A 16,932-nucleotide genomic window follows, 5' to 3' on the forward strand; every position below is an offset into this window, starting at 1 on the left:
TAGAAATAATATTAGTTGGGTTTCTAGTTTTAAAATTGCCTTTGCTTTTCACTATATGTTGGGCAGAAATCAATATGGAAATATAACTATAAGCGCATGCCATGCTACTACATGAAGCAGCTTGATCTAAAGTAGTGGTGCTATAAACATTTTCAGATCCATTTACATGCACAATGCCATTTGAATCAAAACCTGGGGGGCATGAATCTGTGATATTTTCTACAGAATGTCAATGCCTCAAGGCAAAAACTAGATATATGAATAGATACTTTATTGATCCCCAAGGGGACATTCAAGAAAACTACGCTTACAGTGGGCAGTGCTTCGACTTGGCCAGCTTCCCTTGCGGTCCGAGCGCGGGATCACGCGGCATCACGCGGCATCACGCGACTTTAATTTGTATTTTTCCAGTGACGCTGCAACGATGCTGCAACAACCGGCAGAGGTCTCAAGTGAGCAGGGTGTCTTGTAAAAATAAATGGAACTGGAAAACCCTACACAGACTTCACTACAGACTTTAACAGACTGGTTTAGAAATAATTTAATAGCCAGAAATATGCCTGCCCTGCCCTAATAAAGAAATATTTGGTTAACGGCGAGTGAATCCCGTTTGCAGCCGTAGGAGAAACGCAGGACAAATTAAACATTCTGGTTTTCAACATTCTGGTAGTGGGTGTGCATATGATGGGGGGATGGGTGGCACGCAGGTCCTCCTCTCTGTCAGCTCATCGCCATAACTGCCAGGGCTGGGTGGATTTGTGGCCATTAATGGGTGCCCAGGTTGTCAATCAGTCAGGCAATCAGTTATTCTTATTATTACACTCATCTTTAACAGAATAATTACAACTCCTCTCCTCTGAAACCCTCCCTCTCTGTGTTCCAGCTTCTCTCCTCCTGGCACAACAGCAAGCCAACCTTACACATATGCACACACACACACTCACACACATACATCCTTACACACTCACTACCCCTTACCCCCCCACCCACACCCCCATCCCAACACCACCTCCTTCACACCCTCAGAGCTACCATCCGCACCCCCCCCCAGCCCCCCTTCTTGTCATTCCGGTCATCAATTTCATCCCTGATAATCATATCTGTAATCATCCTGGACGCAAATCATCCTTAGCCTCTCTGTTATTAATGTTGTGTGTTAATAAGCCATGTCAATGTGATGTCTTGTTAAGTTACAGTATGTGTTTGTGTAATGTACATCTGTTTGTCCGATGTAGTATTCTTGTGCATGTCGTTGTAGTGTTGCATTTTCTGTAATGTCAATAAAAAAATAAAAATGCAAACGAGTGCAACGATGATAGACAGACATCATTTGGACAAAATATAGAGCATATGAACCTCCGTTGCTCAGCCAAAGGCCTTCCTGTTACGTCCTGGTATCACAGAGTTACGCGTGTGTTGCTTTTGCGGGATCGAATCCAGTTTAATGCTAGTTTTCAAAACATATATTTTTTTACATGTCTTTTGTCCGAGTGGCTGTAATGTAGCCGAGCGCTCATGGCTTATGAAAAGCAACTTCAAACCGCCTAAAACAACTTGTTTGTAAATGTCTGACAACTGCTGCAGCGCATGCACGCGCAAGGAAACCAGTAGGTGGAGAAACAAGAAGGCACACAACACCGGAGAGCACGATTCATTGGCGCTTGCATGTTCGGCCGTATGTCTACGAGCGCACCTGCCTACCATCAGGCTACTCAGCTACTAGAGAAAGATTTTCCCCTGTTTGTATGTTCATTCCAAGTTGGCCTACCATAACTTACCAACTCTGCACTGTAGACCCTAAACTGGCTATTTATATTTTTCTGTGAAATAAGCAAATGTATTTGTTTAACTTTATGAAGCAGAATGCACTAGGCTACGTAACACGTTTGACAAAGGACAGATGTATGTTGCTAGTGACAAAATATTAACTTTCAGTGTTTTACGATGTCTTTGTCATGGGGAAGTGTTTTCCCCCGTGCATTTATTCTAGGCTACTGTCAGTGACTGCCGCGAGAGAAGCTGGTTCTTTGTTTAGTTCATTTCAGTGACTGACGCGAGAGAAGCTGGGTCTGTGTTGTGTTGTGTTGCGTTGCGTTGGGTTGCGTTAATTTATTTTCATTGGGCATGCCTGCCGTAACGTCCACAGCTCTTCAGTTCCGACAAAGCCAAAATTACTCCTTTTGAAACAATAAGTGCCGCTTGACGGGGGATCCCAAGCAGCTTTCAGCCATAGGCTAAGGCTACTTTGAGAACATTTCCTAATTCACCCAACACTAATATTCAAAATGTTGAAAAATATTTTGGCATAGCCTATAAGCAGTTTAATTAAATGTAATGTTAGTTGTAAACAAACGGGCTACTTGGTGAGGCTTGGCCTCACAGATGCGCTCGTGCCTTAGATGGTAAGAAAAATATTCACGATATAGCCTAGGCTATGCCTATTAACTGACCACCCGATTCACGTTGGCTGGGGGGCAGGGGGGCCATCAGACATTTGTGCCCAGTTAATCCGGCCCTGCCCCAGCGTCGGCGTCAAGGGCGGCCCATAGGGGGCCAGGCCCGTCCAAACTGTGCCCCCCCAACTGAGTTCTCTCCCTCACATAAAAAAATCTAAATATTATTATGCATGATTGAAATTAAATCCATGTTGAACACTTACTACTCCAAATGAAACATGACATGTGTCAACTATGCTACTGTTGATTATGTGCGCAAACTGCGTGATGCAAACTGCGCGATGAAAAGGGATTCTGCACCGTTGCAATGAGTGCCACCGATATATTTACCACGACTCATGCAACGCCAAATGAGCATAAATCTCGATCAGTAGGGTTTTTAGACACTGCTGCATAAGAAATCCAGTAAAAGGTCTCAAGATAGATCTGGGAATATAGGCCTAATGGAAAATACAAGGTTTTTCGTATGACCCAAGCTGAATGCATGATCTGTTAATCTAAATTGCAGAAACCATAAAGGGCCAAACTGACATGTCGCATTTCCTATATTTTCCGATATTGTCCAGTGCTAATGATAAACTCGAGCAACGGAGATAGTGCTTTGGATCATGTAGGCTAGGCCTACTTTAAGAATCGCCCTGAGCGCAACACAGCACGGGTCTTAACCTGCTTTATCCAGAGGGAGACATTTTTGGAAGCAGTGACAAAAAGCCTATCATGGACCTGGCTGGGAAATGCGACAGTGGAGTCGGCATTCTTAGGCTATAGCCTGTCGCTGCAAGTACTTCTCCAAACTCAAAAACAGTAGACTTAAAAGTGGCAATAAAAGTGGACTGTCAGAGCAGCACAAAATACTAAAAGTCATGCCGAGTGTCCTGTTTGCTCTTAAACTTTCCATCACAGTTGGTGCATTTACCACTTCGTAAATGTGTTAGAATTTGTTCTGTAGGCTACTTTAAAGAACATTTTGAGGGATCACATAGCCTATGTGCAATGTTGTGATATTACCAGTATGTGTAATTTGCTTTTGAGCAGGATCTTACAAGAACATTTCGAAATGAATGGAAAGACACAGTGAAGCCTATAGCCTAGGCTTGTTAGTGGTGAGTCTGTTATAGCCTATTTACTTGTATTGTAGCCTATGTAACGCTATTCTATTAAAATTATATTATTCTAAACGTTGTGTGCTAGTTTATTCAACGGCTATGACCGCTATATTCTTGCACTATTTCCCCCCTTGATCATATTGATTCAGTTATCCAAAAGGCTCGAAGGATGCTCTTTATTATATGGCAAAATAACGAATAAAAGTGAGGTGAGGTGCCCCCCGTCAGTTCTCATAGCCCCCCCACCAGTTGCTCTCTGGCGCCGACGCTGCCCTGCCCCCAACAAATCACACCTTCCCACCAGCTGTGACAGCTTAAAAGAAGTCGAGATGACTTCTAACTCACAGACCTATTCACAAACCGGTTTTGTGGCATTTCATCTGTTTTGAAATCCTATGCGGCTACAGGAGCTTGCAATCGTGAGGAAGCAATTTTGCATTGTAGGCATAACTAACATGCAATAACGCCACCAACAACAACCAAAACTAGGCTACTCATTGTCAACATGTAAATTAAATGTAACATTATTGTGAATCAAATTAAAATGTTCTCTTTTGCAAACGTAGGCATAGTTACAGATTAGGCTAATTTAATAATGTTACAAAGATACTACATCAATCTATATGTTTCATTAGGCTACTAGGCTATTTGTTTTGCCTTACTCTTGATTCATTTAGGCTAGGCCTTTTTATTCAGTTATTTATCATCTTCCGTCCTTGTGTAGCGCACGCATTCTCAGACCTGTCACCTGCCACTCATCGTAAGGGAGGTGTTTGGAATCATTCCCGCGTTACAATCATCAGCCAATCAAGGTGGTCACTTCAGTCAAGCTCGTGCATGAGTAATAACGTCATCCATAGCAACGAAGACTCACTCACTCTTAGTCAAAGATTCTAGAGCGCTCAGCTCCAGAATCTGTTCAGGAGTTGTAATTTTTCCTTACTAAGAGTAGCCTAGCCTAGGCTAGATCTGAAAGGTTTGTGAATAACTTAATAAGAGAAACTCCTAGCTAAAATCTTTTATTGCTATTTAGGAGTAGCCTACTCCTAGTGGTAAGATAATTGGCTTTGTGAATATGGCCCCTGGTGTCTAACCCAATGTTGACCACCTCACACATTTCTCTAGATTTTGCAACGACCTTACATGACACAATGCCAGTTTTTAGGACACAGAATAATGTTTGTAATGATACCAGTTAGGCCTACGTTCAACAGTAACATAAGTGTAATGAGCTATTCATTGTCGAAGGTGCATGGTGAAGTGAAATTCTTACTTTGGAAAACAAACATTTACCGATATCATTGGATAGGGGATAGGCCTAGGCCTACTTGTTTATTTTTTACGTAGCCTACAATGGCCAGTTCAGACAAAGCCGAAATTACTCATTTTGAAACATTTGTATGGTTATATTGCTTGACTTAAATCCCAGAGAGTAGGCTACCGCACCCCACAGTGATGGGCCTAGCTAGCGGTCTTACGCGTTCAGTGTGGGGTAGGCTATAAACAAGCTGAGAATTTAGCGGTGTCACGTCTGCCTGTCACAGTGGGGAGCTGAAGCTTGGCATACAGTTACAGTAACAGTATTTTATTTTACTTCTTATGGAATATTTTTTTTTTCACTTTTATAAAGGCTTTGTTTGAATGCTGTTGGAACAAATAGTAGTTGATTATAAAGGCAACTTTCTGTTGCAATATTCTGTGTGTTCTGGACTGCAGGTAGCCTAACTTGTTAAGCCAGTGGTTCTCAAACTTTTTCTTTCATTCCCCACTTTGATCAAGGGGGCATTGACTGATGATAGTGGAGATAATGTGTTATCCTGAGGCCTTTGCAAGTCAGCATCTCCGACGGTAGTCTAGGCTACCCTATTAAAAATATAAGTTTTCGATGTCCCAAACGGAGAGCCATAGGCTACTTTATTGTTTTAACGATCTCTATGCTAGGCCTACTCACCAAAATGTAGGCATGGGAACATGATGAAGTATCCAACTGTCGTGTGTTAAATTATTGTGATTACGAGCCAGTGGTTTTCAAACATTATGCGTGACTCGGACATCTAACGAAATGCAACAGACTCATATCGTCTTTGCGCGTCTGCAGAAGTTAGCCAAATATGAATGTAATTCTGTGGCATAAAGCAGATGTATTTGTTTATTGTACAGAAAAATAAAAATGACATGTCAAGCAGTCAATTGACTACATTTTGTTATTGAATTCGTAGGCTGGGATTACTCTCGGCAACAATTATGTTTAATGGTAGATCCTGGGGCGGCAGGCAGAGCGATGTACAGTGGCAGAGCGACGCACAGTGGCTGAAAGTGGTACTAAAGCTTTCCGCAGCTTCACGCCTCGTAATGCGCGAATGAAGTGGTCATTTAAAAGCGATGCCCACTGTACTGTAAGGAAAGAAGTTTAAACACAAAGCCAACCACCGGCAGTTTGCTTTATAGTTTAGCCAGCTATGATTGTACTGGGGTTCATTAGGTGTATCTGTACAAAATGTTGGTTTGTGCTTTATGCTATTTAGTTCAACTTGTCAAATAGTTTGTCTCCTTACGAAAAGCTGTGTTGTAGCCTAGCCTACTGCAGCAGTAGACCCATCAGTACTGCAGTAAATGCAATGACTTGGATACGAAAAAAATACATCCATAACAAATACTAGTCCTATAGTGTTCGTTCACTTATACTGCATAAAGCAACATTTAGAAACGAAAATATTGCAGTACCAGTGCAGAAAATAGGCTAGTTTCCCTGTCACAATGGTCTCAGGTCAGACAAAGCATAACTGGCAATCACTGCTTTGCACACACAGCATTAACCTGCACAATGCACCAACCCTTTCACCCTTTGTTGCCCAATTCATCCTCACTAACACACAGATGACCCCCTACCCCTGTGGCACCCTCTCCCAATGCTCAATAGTCCATAGGCAGACTGATAGTCTGATACATTTCACTTACCAGATGGCATATCACAAGGGCTCTCTTATTACATAATAATATTTTCAAGAAAGACAAATACTTTAACATTTACAACTTCAGTAAACTTTATTTTTGGACCCAATTAACACAATATAAAAGTTTTATAAAATAAAGGTCCCCTCCTGCATGCATCAGTTGTTGAGACTAACCACCCAAAACACACCCGGACCCGTCTCACAACACTGTTTTCCAAAAACAAAATCAGAGTAAACCAAATTATAAATAAGCTTATTTGGACTATTGGAAATAAACTAAAAAACAAAATACATTACAATGTTATCTGGCCCTAAACAGAGAACAAAAATAAGCAGAATCTCTCTACTGTCAGAGATAGAAAACAGAGACTGACCCTTACCAAACACAGGTAAAGTGACCACAAAATGTCAATTGAAAAAAAGTTAGACTTACAAAAACCATGGCAACCAAAAGACAGAATATGGAGGTACAAACATGCACTTTCTACTTGAGTATTTACTTTACCAAATTAAATAACGATTCCCCATTTTCATGAACTTTGTGACAAACTAAAACTGAAAATGGTACTAGGTGAAGCCCGACAAACACGGGACGTCCCCCGGACCTCATGCCGACATTCACGACGTCCCCGATTGGTCCCGAACGTCATGTTCTTTAGCAGACGTTCCGGTGACCTTATTGACGTCCAGAGCAAGTTATCGTTTGGTTATTGCGTGACGTCCGGTGCAGGACTTTCTGGGGACGTCACCGTCAGGTCCCTCGGATGACATTTGCATTTGGTCATTTCAAATACCTCCTAAGGACCCGACAATAACGTTATACCGGGGATATGGGGGGGACGTTTGTTTATTCACACATGGCAGCAGAGTTGAGAGCGCTCTGGCTACCGCCTGCAGGACGGTCACATCACATCCATGCACGACTTCACGTTACACGTCTGGGGATGACTAAAGTATCTAGTCTCTAGCAGTAGCTGCATTAGCCTACCGTACTCTAAGGCAACATATCATACAGTTTATGAAGTTGTGCGTCTATGAGCAAAGTAGAACCAGAGACGGTTGATAAAGCGAGACGATTCACAGAAGGGTTCTTCCTGTTCCCCTATGACGTAGGGTTCACTAGCGCCACGCCTTTTTAGGAGACTAGCGAGAGATTCTTTACACTGTGGCCCTATGGAAGAAATCATTTTTCCTCGGATTATGCCCCAGCCCTTAATTATACAGTTCGAGATCGGACATTTTAATGCATTTTCTGTAATTCACATGTGTTCCTTACATTCTGACACCGACATAGCGTTTTTCAAATAAACAGTTAATGAGAAAAACGACTTTGTTTGCCACTTGTCTGTCTGTTTCTGTAACCCACTGGCACGCGATCTACTAGGTAGCCGAATGTTCTTATAAGAATATTCAAAGATCCAAATACATAGGTTACCGTTGCTCATTTACCGTTGCTTACCACTTCGATATTGATCACTCAATCCCGAAAATGCCAAAACTTTGTGCTGCAATTGGCTGCAATAACAGACACCTTTCGGTCTTCTCCTTCCCTCCGGACGTAGATAGGTATGTAGTGTAGTAGCATAATAACAGCAGTTTGTTTCCAGATTATAAGGACATATCAAATAGCCAATAACTGACGGCCATACACCATGAAATAGGCTAACATAGGGTAGGCTAGTGTGTTCCTATATTTATGTTTAACGAGTAGGCCATATCACATCATCTGGACAGCTAATTTCCACACTTAACCAAACGACGTGTTTTCTCACTCAACCTTACCACTGATGTTTAATTAGGTAGCGCCAATCGATGTATCCCACAGCGCCACCACACGGCCATTATATTTAGGCCTACCAACCATGCACATTACAATGGAAATACAATAAGCCTACTCAACCACAATACTTACATCTCGATGAAAAAGCTTAAAATATGATTCACACTGACATTTATCTTTTCTAAACCATATTATTGAACTTCTAGAAGAAAGAGGTGGCTTGTTAATATAAGGAGAGCCGACCTGTCCATCCGCTCCAAGCAGGAAAACCTGAGAAAAGGAGGGTTTGGAGTGTGTGAGGCTCACTTTGAAACTAGCATGATTGTCCATATGGTATGTTTTTATTTGAAAATCACATTTTTAGCAAATCCCACAATTAAACACCTGCATACATATCCACATTCTAGTCTCCCTGGAGGAATAAGGAATAGCACAATAATGATAATGTATTTTACAGCAAAAAAGAAAGCGTCTTACAGACGATGCTATTCCCACTAAGATCAACTGTCCTAATCCCCCTCCATCAAATGGCAGTAGACGTGTCTTGCAGAGACATGGAAATATGGGTAGGTGTTGACCCTATACATAGATTACAGTTAAGCATTTACAAAACTAAATACTGCACTTGTCTTTGAATTAACTAACATCATCAATAGATTAATGTGCATGCAGGAGAGTAGAATCTCTTCATCCCTTTGTTGTCTGAAGATTGAAGTGATATGACCAGCATGCACAGTACCTAAAACAAAGAGACAACAGCAAAAAATTTTTTTAAATCCATCATGCATTACATTGGAAATATAATACAGACATGTTTTTAAAGGAGAGGACAGAGTGATAGTGAATAGCCAAATGGGGGAAGATGCAGACCAACTAGAAATGGAAGTAGAAGAAATAGGAGACATACTAGAGGACATAGAAGTAAGTAGTAGTAGTAAGGTAGCTGGCTTTACATAAGTACAAGTAACATAAGGCTGACTTTCAATCAGTGTATGTAGATGCCATTTGGCGGTATATAAAAAAACTGGTATCATAACATCTGTGTAGATAAAAGTACTTGAAAGAGGGCTAAGGCTGATGACATCGCATGACTATTTTAACAATAGGGACAGTCGGAGAAAGAGCTCCAAATGGAGAGAGAGAAATCACAACTCCTGCAGCAGCTACGGAGGGAGAGGGAAGGTCGGAAACGTTCAAACATGCAGCTAAGGAGAGAGAGGGTCATCAAGAGGAAACTCCAAGCTCAAATTAGAGACCTTAAAGCACAGTGGGTTTGCCTATTAGTACAGCAATTCGGAGCCTTTTGATCAAGCAAAACAAATATCAACATTTGAAAATGGCTGTTTATCAGAATACCCTGCTATGTATAAACTTGGTCTGAAGTCCACCAGTCAGATATCATTCTGGTTCACTCCCTGATGGGTCTGTGTTCAAATGTTGATGCTGTCTTCTTTTAATCAAAAGGCTCTGGGCTTCCGGAATATAATCTAGATGTTCTGATTCTTTATCTATTTTGATTAAAACAAACAACCCCTTTTCCAATTTACAAGACTTTCAGCTGAACAGGGAAAGAACAAACTGGTTGATGCCCTGACAAACCTACCACCAGATTCAGCGGAGTTTGTTAGCTTTCAACTGAAAAGTTTTGGCAAAAAAAGCAAAGGTAGAAAATTCCCAACATCTGTAAAGCAGCTTGGAGTCCAAATATTCCACCACAGTCCAAATGCCTACCGGACCTTAAGGAGGCATTTTATTCTTCCATGTCAATCAACCCTCCAAAGATTTATCAACTCAAATGTTGGCCATTTTAAAGTAAGATTTATATCGAAATGTGTTGACATTTGTTTTTAATACATACATTATGCTTATTCAACTAACAGGTTAGTGTTGCTTTACATTGCAGCCAGGTTTCCTTGATTCAATTTTGCACCAGATGGCATTAATGGCAAAAACGATGAAGCCATCCCAACTGGTAGTGTCATTAATTTTTGATGAAATGGCCATTAAAAAGCACATTGACTACAACCGTGCCTTCGATAAGATAGATGGGCTGACCTCCAAAGGTGAGGTAGCCAATCAGGCAATGGTGCTGATGGCTCGAGGAGCAGCTTCTAAGTGGAAGCAGGTGAGCTTTGTGCCTTTAGTGATTGGACAGATTGACAATTCTGACATTACACATACCTTTACTACACCTAGGCTGAAAATGAACAAGATACTCATACATAACCTGCACCATCAACACGGTGTATTCTGCAGGCCCTGGGATACTTTTTGGCTAAAGCTACCCTCTCATCGGAGGAGACAGCCACTATTATATCAATAGCAGTGAGAAGGCTGAGACAGATTGGGTTCACTGTGAGTTTGAATGCAATGAAATAATAGAAAAGTATAACTTCTCTGCATACATCCCTACATGAGATGGTCATGCTTACACAGCCAATCTCTCACAACAGGTGTTTTCTGTGGTCTGTGACCAATCAACATCAAACCTCAAAACACTGAAGTTGTTAGGAGCCAGTCTTGATATAAAAGACACAAGTGAGAGTGCACACTGCATATCTGTGGATGGGGTGGGAATTCCACTAATGTTTGACGTACCTCACCTAGTGAAGTCTGTGCGAAACAATCTTAAAAAACATGACCTGAAGGTTAGTTTAATTCTCCATATATCTAATAATTGTATCGTAGACAACACCAACAAACCAAATGGCAACATACATTTACACTGTCATGTTACAGATTGGACCACATCAGGTGCAGTGGAAACACTTTGCTGCATTCTACAGCACTGACAAACAAAACAATGTGAGACTGGCCCCCAAAATCACAGACAAGCATGTTTCACTGCCACCATTCAGTAACATGCGTGTGCGCCTTGCTACGCAAGTCTTCAGTCACACTGTGGCTGCTGGTAAGGAATTATGTTCTTAAAATTAAGTCAGTACACCTGCACATTTCACTGCTTAATATGACCCTTTATATGCTAACACAATAGGAATGAAGACTATGATAGAGCTGGAGAGACTGCCAAGTGAGGCAAACCCTACAGCTGACTTCTTTGAGGCCATGAACAGGCTTTTTGATATCTTAAATTCACGGTAAAAGTGTCAATCTGAAAATTCTAAATCCCTTACTGCATTTTAACATCAGTCAAATTGAAATAACACTTGATTACAAACACAAACACTTACTTCTCAGGCGCATCTCTGACCCCTGCCCATGGCGTCGTCCTATAGGACCACGAAGCACATACCAGATCCAACATCTTATGGAGAGCCTTCAGTGGATTGAGTCTTGGACCTTCAGGTTGTTAGAGAACAGAACGTGTAGCAATCCTTCTCAGTGTGTTAGGTTTTTTTCATACAGAGGGAAGTTTGACTTTCACAGTGACAGTTACAGAACACAATGTATGCATTGCAATATAGTATTGACTTATACTCTGAATATCACAGGCCCAACTTCATTCCTCCCTGTCAGCGCGGGTTCATCCTCACCATCCGTAGCGTCCTTCTACTTGTGCAGCAACTGGGGAGAGAATATGCAGACATGTCATTCATTTGTACTGCTAAACTAAATCAGGACTGCCTTGAGGTAAATACAAACAGTAGTACAGGATGGATGGATTGGTAAACAAATAAGTCCTGACATTCAACTGTAAATACAATCTCTTATAACAACCATACTCTAAAGGAAAATTCTCTCCCTCCAAAGAACCTGTTCTCAGTCATCCGTGGCAAAGGTGGCCACCGATTTAACCCTTCAGCTAGAGAATTTGCAGCATCACTGAAAAGTGCCTCTATAGCAGAGCTTTCAAATAACATAGGAACCAACTGCCTGTCTGATAATGGCACCCTCCTGCTTAACAGCACTAGGCCAACAACAACCCACTCTGGCAATGCCCAAATGCCAACACCTCAGGTCTGTATCATTAAACACCATAGGTATGTATATAAATGTATATCCACCATGTGGGCCTAACATATGCTCATACTTACACAATTCTATTACATTTAGTATGTTCCAGATGATGGCATCAATGAACTGGACACTGAACTGGACACTGAGCTTCTTGAACTTATATCAGAGGACCAGAATAGGCTAAATGACCTAGAGGAGGAGGTGCTGACATACATTTGTGGGTGGCTAGTAAGGGAAATCAAGGGGGACCCTATAATATCAGCATGCCCTGAATGTGATGCGCTGCTAGTCTATGACAGTAAAGTTGAACACAACTACAGTGTACCCAGCAGCAACTCATCCACTTTTCTAAAAAAAAAAAGATATTCGGACACTGCCAATTTAATTGAGCCCTCAGCTATTTTGAGAAAGATTTTGACCAAATTAGAGGAGAATCTTGCACCCCTCATCAAGTCCCATTGGACCGATGAGGGGCTGTGCAAGACAATTACAGCAAAAATACTAACAACAGATATATTCAATCCGATAATTGAGCGACACCCTGACCACGCATTTCCCATAAGGGACAAATTATTAAAAAAATATGTCATGTGCAGGATTGGGGCAGAAATCCGAGGAGAAAATCGCCGCATCGTGGAGGACGGACAGCGAATCCGGAGAAAAACAAAATGTTTCACTAGCTAGCTAGCAGCAGCTAGACTGGTAATAATAATTGGCAGGGTCCACCTGGTTCCTTTTCTCACGCGGTCGTAGAAGCCACCCTGATCCGAGTCGTGCTGCATTCATTGTAGCTTCTACGTGACGGAGTCTAGCAATGTTTTTTTTCGAGCTACTTTCTCACTGGTTTGCTGAGATATTCTGTATGATTAATTTCATTAAACATGAGCTTAAAAGCTAGGCTAGTAATAAAATGAAATGCACCACTACAACTGTGTACATATACTCTTTGTTTTGATTAGCAGCTAAATACATTTCAAAACTTCTAGTGCTACCTGCTAAATCAATGTTGCTTGCCTGTAAAAGACCTCTCGGTTAGTAGATCGGATCCACAACCTATCTTGATGCTGATTTTAGGTCATGTTTACGAACCAACCAACAGATAACAAGGGGGAAAGGGCTCCCATAAAAATTAAGGTATTCAAGTTACACACAGACACACAAAATAATTTCCTGACTTTCCATCTGATAATAGGCGCCGTTACACTACCAAATTAATCTGATAGCAGCTAGGTATCTGCTAGCACCTCAGCTATCAGATGGTGAGCTAACGTCAGCTAGCTAAGTTACTCAGCTACTCCCCAATGAGCTAATATTCATGATGGTGATATGCTAAACTCATTACATAGACACAGACTAAACACAAATACCTTTAAACATTTTAACTTGTAATACAAACAGCAACTTACCTCGAAATCTGACCGCATTTCTCCAATATTCAGTCACCCAGGTTAGCTCCGGTCAAGAGAAAGGCGCGAAAATGAAAAATCTTCTGAGGCATTCCATCAACAATGTCGCGTCAGCGCATTCTGACCACACCTTTTTAGGAGGCAGGAACTGTGTACAATTCCATTCCATTGTAGAAGCCTGTGCTGCTTTATCTTTGTATATTAAGGATCTTTGGTAGAACCATGTCTACTTTGCTCATAGACGCACAACTTCATAAACTAGGAAAAGGGTTAACATTAAACTCAAAATGTATATGTGCTACATAATTCATGCAGACATGCTGAATTATGTAGCACATACATTTTGAGTTTAACGTTAATGTATAACGTTACAAACTAGGGAAGGGATTTTATCAAAATGTTAGCTGATGTGATGCTTGGTGTAACGTTAGCAAAGTCGCTGTTTTTATCTTCTAGCTTAGCCTACAATGCGCTTTTCTTCAGATAACTGTCATTACGTGATGCATGTAACATGCTCTAAATAGGCAGTGGTTTATTTACCGTAGTCACGTACTTATTATCTGTTTTATTTTCAGAAACACACACACGGCCCAATTGGGACTGAACCGGCTTTTGGAGCTGAATACGATGCAATAAAACTACAGAAATGTTAAAAACAGACCACGTAGCATTTGTTTAGGGTTGTCTGGCAACAGAAGTGACTACTTAATTTGTAAAGCAAAACGATCTAGCTCTACATTGCAGAAGAATTAAGTATACTGCTTCTTCATGACTTGTTTAAATGTCATTGTAATTTATTTGACGCATGCTTGCGTTTAAAAGTGTCACGCATAGGCCTAGCTGTCCCCAATGTTACAGCAGCTCCTTGTGGAAACAGCAAAGAGTGCACATATCCGATGAGATTTCTAACGAGGAGCAGAAGCTCTCTGCCTCACCAGAGCCTTGCTGTTTATTAATAAAACAATGATATAGAATAGAAACATCAGAATCTATTTATTTCATCTTAAAGTTGGCTATAAAGAGCATTCATAGCCTAGAGAAAATGATACATTTTTCTTTATCTGCAATGTTCCAGGAAGAAAGGCTTACTGTTACAAACTGAACTGAACTGCTGACTGGAGACAAAGACAAAAATGAGCAGGCACCAACACAGGCTTGGGTGAAATGAGCAGAGACTCGTTTATTGGTAACAGGTGAGGCTTAAGTAGAAGTCACATGACCTGGCCCCAATTAAGGTTGTCAATTTGAGAGCACACAGATAGTTAAGGTCCTCAACGAGCATCAATCAACACCCCCACTTGTTCTCATATTCACAACAAAAACAAAGACATTTCAAGGAAAAACAAAAAAACATTGCAAAGAACTGCAAAAATCACATTTTGGTTCGGCAGTCACCCAAACAGAAACCTAGAAAAGGCAAGAAGCTTCCCTTTTGTAGCTGGTTTTGTCATTAGGTCAGCAACCATTTTATCTGTTGGGCAATACTCCAAAAACACTTCACCATTATTTACAGTAGATCTTACAAAATGATATTTGATATCAATGTGTTTGCATCTCTGCCGACTAACAGGATTCTTTGCCAACGCAATTGTCCCCTGGTTATCTTCATAAATTACAGGTACATCATAATGACAGTCAAGATGTTTGAGCATTTGAGACAGGTACAAACATTCTTGTGTAGTGGCAGCTAATGCCATGTACTCAGCCTCACATGTTGATAGCGCTACAGTTGGTTGCTTTTTGGTCTTCCAAGAAATCAAAGGACCATTCTTACATAAGCTAACACAATAACCAGATGTACTACGTCGGTCAATTGCATCACCTGCCCAATCTGCATCACTGTAAGCCACCAACTGTAACCCATCATCACCTTTCCTGTAACACAGCATCTTGTCAATTGTACCCTTCAGGTATTTCAGTACATGTTTTACAGTAGTCCACTGCTCTTCTGTTGGTGCACTGAAATATTGTGAAAGTTTGCTCACAACATAACTCAAATCTGGTCTAGTGCATGAACTTAGATAGATTAGGCTACCCACTGCTTCTCTATATTTCCTGGGGTCACTCATCTTTTGATCAAAATCACTGTAATTCAGCTTTGACTCACAAGGTGTCGACCTGGGTTTACAGTCTTGCATGTCAAACCTTTCCAGCAATTTACCAACATAACTCTGCTGTGACATAGTCACAACTCCATCACACTGGTCAAATGTGATACCCAGAAAATTCTTCAGTCGGCCCAAATCTTTCATCTGGAATTTTTCAGTAAGCATTTCCTTGACAGTTTTCATTAAAAGTCATGCCCAGAAAGGTGCCTCCAAGCTGGGCTTGAACTAGTGGGGAGAGTCCTTGAAAAAGAGGGGAAAGTGTGTAAAAGTCATGCCCAAAAAGGTGCCTCCAAGCTGGGCTTGAACTAGTGGGGAGAGTCCTTGAAAAAGAGGGGAAAGTGTGTAAAAGTCATGCCCAAAAAGGTGCCTCCAAGCTGGGCATAAACTAGTGGGGAGAGTCCTTGAAAAAGAGGGGGAAATGCGTAAAAGTCATGCCCAGAAAGGTGCCTCCAAGCTGGGCATGAACTAGTGGGGAGAGTCCTTGAAAAAGAGGGGAAAGTGCGTAAAAGTCATGCCCAGAAAGGTGCCTCCAAGCTGGGCTTGAAAATGACAGGAGACTCCTTGAAAAAGAGGGGAAAGTGCGTAAAAGTCATGCCCAGAAAGGTGCCTCCAAGCTGGGCATGAACTAGTGGGGAGAGTCCTTGAAAAAGAGGGGAAAGTGTGTAAAAGTCATGCCCAGAAAGGTGCCTCCAAGCTGGGCATGAACTAGTGGGGAGAGTCCTTGAAAAAGAGGGGAAAGTGCGTTAAAGTCATGCCCAGAAAGGTGCCTCCAAGCTGGGCTTGAAAATGACAGGAGAGTCCTTGAAAAAGAGGGGGAAATGCGTAAAAGTCATGCCTAGAAAGGTGCCTCCAAGCTGGGCTTGAACTAGTGGGGAGAGTCCTTGAAAAAGAGGGGAAATGCGTAAAAGTCATGCCTAGAAAGGTGCCTCCAAGCTGGGCATGAACTAGTGGGGAGAGTCCTTGAAAAAGAGGGGAAAGTGCGTAAAAGTCATGCCCAGAAAGGTGCCTCCAAGCTGGGCATGAACTAGTGGGGAGAGTCCTTGAAAAAGAGGGGAAAGTGTGTAAAAGTCATGCCCAGAAAGGTGCCTCCAAGCTGGGCATGAACTAGTGGGGAGAGTCCTTGAAAAAGAGGGGAAAGTGCGTTAAAGTCATGCCCAGAAAGGTGCCTCCAAGCTGGGCTTGAAAATGACAGGAGAGTCCTTGA

At 41.6% G+C, this 16,932-nt stretch overlaps 1 long non-coding RNA gene across 1 annotated transcript; it reads right to left on the reverse strand.

The window, feature by feature from the left end:
- Window positions 1-8,672: 8,672 nt before the first annotated feature.
- Window positions 8,673-13,700, reverse strand: LOC143135447 (uncharacterized). The gene is made up of 3 exons (XR_012988957.1): window positions 13,621-13,700; window positions 11,488-11,821; window positions 8,673-9,035 (listed from the first exon to the last, which is right to left on the reverse strand). It is a non-coding gene; the product is annotated as an uncharacterized LOC143135447 (long non-coding RNA).
- Window positions 13,701-16,932: the final 3,232 nt, after the last annotated feature.

Source organism: Alosa pseudoharengus, unplaced genomic scaffold (genome assembly GCF_046254945.1).
Source record: "Alosa pseudoharengus isolate Yale_2024_CS ecotype anadromous, Long Island Sound unplaced genomic scaffold, YU_APseudo_1.1 YU_APseudo_1.1_scf_2, whole genome shotgun sequence".
Classification (NCBI taxonomy): domain Eukaryota; kingdom Metazoa; phylum Chordata; class Actinopteri; order Clupeiformes; family Clupeidae; genus Alosa; species Alosa pseudoharengus.